Here is a 4,370-nt window from a genome sequence, read left to right as displayed (position 1 = left end):
TCTTGCTGAGAAAACCAGAATTAAGAAACCACATAAGACACCTAGTTCAGCATTTAAATCCCAAATATCAACGTTCTTAGCAACCTAAGTTGCTAAATGAGCTAAAAAGACATGTAAAAGGATGTATCTTCTAATTGCTGAACTTCTCTTTTTCTCTACACAGACAACCACTAGATGGTGTCTGTGTATTCTGATATTTCTTGGAAACATCTCAAGTGTGTACAGGAAGCCAACACATGAATTGTTCCTTGAGAAGCGGATCAATGATGTGATTGTGTGGAGGGTCAGGTTTTAACACTTGCTATTAAGCTAGATATTTCTAATGTATCTCACATTCTCCTCTTGCAAAATACATCATTTGGGTTCAATTATTACACTGGAATATTCCCACAACCCCTGTGTTCTTATCTGTCCTATGCAATGTGGCAAAATCCTTATCCAGGTGACTAATATTTACTTCTCATAGCATTAAAAAAAAGTTAAAAGTCAAACAAATTTATTTTTAAACAACTTTTGTTTAAGGACAGTGGCAAGCATTAGTTAAAAGATCAGTTAAAAAGATAAGAAATCCCTTATACATTTTAAAGTTTATATTACACAGCTCCCTAAAGTTTTGAAAAAAAAGCCTTTTTCATATCTGGAAGATTATAGAGATCTATATACTTAAATTTAATTAAATTTGAATTAAATACAATCATTCTAATTATAAAGCATGTTTTGTTGCATCAGTATTTATAAGACATTATCTTATGCTTTTAATGATTAATACTATCAAGGCTTCCCTTGAATTAAGATCATATCATTTTCCATATATCTATTCATTTGCCTATCTACCTATTTATCTATTTATTGGTTTCTATTGGCAGATAATAGATTTATACATAAAAGCTAGAATTGTGACAATTAGTGATAATTTTTTTTTTAATTTCGTAAGCTTTGCATGCCTGTTTTACTTTATGAAATATCATATGTGGGCCCGGTGCAGTGGCTCAGGCCTATAATCCCTGAATTTTGGTAGGTTGATGTGGGCAGATCACAAGGTCAGGAATTCGAGACTAGCCTGTGCAACATGGTGAAAACCCATGTCTACTAAAAAAAAAAAAACAAAAACAAAAACAAACAAACAAACAAAAAAAACCAGGCAGGGGTGGCAAGCATCTGTAATCCCAGCTACTTGGGAAGCTGAGGCAGGAGAATCGCTTCTACCCGGGAGGTGGAGATTGCAATAAGCTGAAATTGTGCCATCACAATCCAGCCTGGGTGACAAATCAAGATTCTATCTCAAATAAAAAAAAAAAAGAAAGAAAGAAAAAGAACTATTATATGTAATATGGATTAGCCCTGATCCCACTCAAATCTCATCTAAAATTTTAATTCCCATGAGTTGGGAGAGGTGCCTGGTGGGAGATCATTGACCCATGGAAATGGGCTAACTTCTTGCTGTTTTTGTGATAGTGAAATAATTCTTACGAGATCTGGTTATTAGAAAATGTGTGACAATACCCCCCTTTGCTTGCTCTCTCTTGCTCTGCCATGGTAAGACAAGTTTGCTTCCCCTTTGCCTTCCACTATGATTGTAAGTTTCCTTAGGCTTCCCGGTCATGCTTCTTCTTAAGCTTGCAAAATTGCATGTCATTAAACCTCTTTTCTTCATAAATTACTGAGTCTCAGTTACAGCTAGTGCTCGACTTACGACCACGATAGGTTCTGACAGACCAGTCGTAACATGATTTGGTAGTAAGTTGAGTAGGCTGTATGTACAGTACTGTGAAATGATGTTATAAAAATCTTTAAGTCATATTTTATCGTAATTTTCTTTCATTATTGTTATATATCATAATTTTCTTTGTTCATTTTATGCCATTTGTATAATCTCTACACCATTTTGTTTCTTATTTTTACATTCGTCAGGTTTAAGTAAACACTGCATTACCAATACAACTGGTTTAATATTTGCAAAACATACAAAATTACAAAATACAGGTGCACACAAAAATACAAAATACAGATGTAAAAAATTCCATAGGAAACATTTTCCCAATTGCAAAACACATCAGAATATATAAACATGTACGAAACATTTAATTGGCCGCTGGTGCTTGGCTGTGGATGGTTGATGTCATCATCTGAGGCAGCAGTTGGGGTTACCGGAGTTGGTTTTTTCGTAAACATGGTGAGCTTTGTCTGAATTGTATGTTTCTTTTTTTCTTCATAAATTTCACGATATGGACAGAACACATCATGCGCCATCCATTCAATCCTTGCAAATCGTTCGATGTTTGGGTCCATTGCTTCGAAATGTATAAGAAGTTTATTTAGTAAAGATAAACCGTCTGATAATCCCTTAGTGGTGAACTTTCTTTCTGGCTCCTCCTCTTCTTTCACTGCTCCTCTTCTTTCTTCTTCCACCACTCTGTCTTCTTCCAGTTCGATTAGCTGTTCATTTGTAAGTTCTCCGGATTCTTTGTCAAGCAACTCTTCGACATGTTCCATTTCACACTCCAAAGAAAGGCCTTTAGCAAGTTTTACTATTTTTCCGGAATCATTTCAAGTTTATGTTCACTGTCAAATCCGTCAAAATCATTAACATAGCGCTTAACACAATTTTTCCAGATGCCATTCATGCACTTTGTCATCACAGCCTCCCAGACGGTAGCGATATTCTTGATACATATCAAAATGTCGTAGTGTTTCCAAAAATCCACAGCGGAGCAGTGGTGGCTAGTGATTGTGGTCATAAAATCGAATGGTCCTAAGTTGCATAGGTCGTAAGTCAATCAATACCTGTAGTTCTTTATAGCAGTGTGAAAACAGACTAATTAAATATGGTAGTTAATTTCAGAATTCAATGAATGCTATCACTTTATTGAGAAAGGACTGACTATAAGACCAGGACTTGGATATATGTTACAATCTAGACAAGGAATTGTGATCACTTAACAAGTAGAAAGTATTTGATAATCTAATATAACTTGGATGTCTCTTCCAAATCTCATTTGAGATGTAATCCCCAGTGTTGAAGGTGGAGCCCAGTAGGTTGTGTTTGGATCATGAGGGTAAATTCCCCATGAATGGAAATTTGGGCCATCCCCTTGGTGATAAGTGAACTCTTTCTCTGAGTTTAAAGAAGGTCTTGGCATTAAGCAGTGTGTGGTCCCTCCCCACACATTCTCTTTCTCATTGCGTGATAGATTTGCTCTGCCTTTGCCTTCTGCCATAATTGGAAGCTTCCTGAGGCCTCTCTAGAAGCAAATGGCACTATGCTTCTTGTACAGCCTGCAGAACCATGAGCAAATTAAGCCCCTTTTCTTATAAATTACTTACTCTCAGGTATTTCTTTATAGCAATGCAAGAATGGGCTAACACACCATCTACATGAGAGCGTAAGTCAATGATCTTTACATTTGTTCTTTTTAACATAATTCTTTTCGGTAATTCCACATTATTGTATATTGGTTATCATAAGATTTCTTTAAAATTCTTAAGAAAATTGGACAATCTGATTACTTGCTATTTTGAGTCATGCTTTTTTATAGTTAGTAGCATAGAATTATGAAAACCTGAAATGCAATTGTCATGTCCCTGAGAAGGATGTGTGTTCTGTGATTTTTTTATGTATGTATAAATGTATATATATGCATGATGGATAGATAGAGAGATGAATGGAGAGACAGAGAGTTAGATAAATGGATTTATTTTCTGAACTCTTTTACTAAAGAAGTCTTATTTAAAGAACTACAGAAACATTTTTTATAACAACACCTTTTCATACACATCATTATGACTTTCCTGGGAATTTAGCTTATTGTGTTTTTTGCTTTTATGTGAACATTTGTGTATGCAGAACTCTTTCTTCTTGTGTGATGTAAAACATATATGCTGAAGTTTCCAGAGGTGATAAATGTATTGGCTATTAAATCAAGAATTTCTAATGCAATGCTTTATGATTAGTTGCCCTAGACCTATGATAAATGATTTGCTTTTATTTTTCTTCATATGAATGCAGATATTCCTAAACATGACTGTGTGAAATAGAAAAAAAAATATGTCATATAGTGTTTGTTTTGCAAATCTGAAATTAAAGCAAAGTAGATTCAGGTATTATGAACACATAATTTTTAATCGATATTAAAAACTCACCATTATTATTATTATTTTGCTATTTGAAAATTGGTGATTTACTTTTTCTATTGTTTGCTAAAACATTATTTATTTTAAAACATGCAAATATAGATTACTTTGCTTATCTAATTTTATTAAATAAATACATTAAATATACATTTTCAGTATTAAGTACACATTTGTAATTATAAGATTTAGGGCACTATCTTTTTTTTTTTTTTTTTTTTTTTTTTTTTTTTTTTTTTTTT

This window comes from Cebus imitator, unplaced genomic scaffold (assembly GCF_001604975.1).
Source record: "Cebus imitator isolate Cc_AM_T3 unplaced genomic scaffold, Cebus_imitator-1.0 Scaffold133, whole genome shotgun sequence".
Classification (NCBI taxonomy): domain Eukaryota; kingdom Metazoa; phylum Chordata; class Mammalia; order Primates; family Cebidae; genus Cebus; species Cebus imitator.
This window is presented reverse-complemented; position numbering follows the sequence as displayed.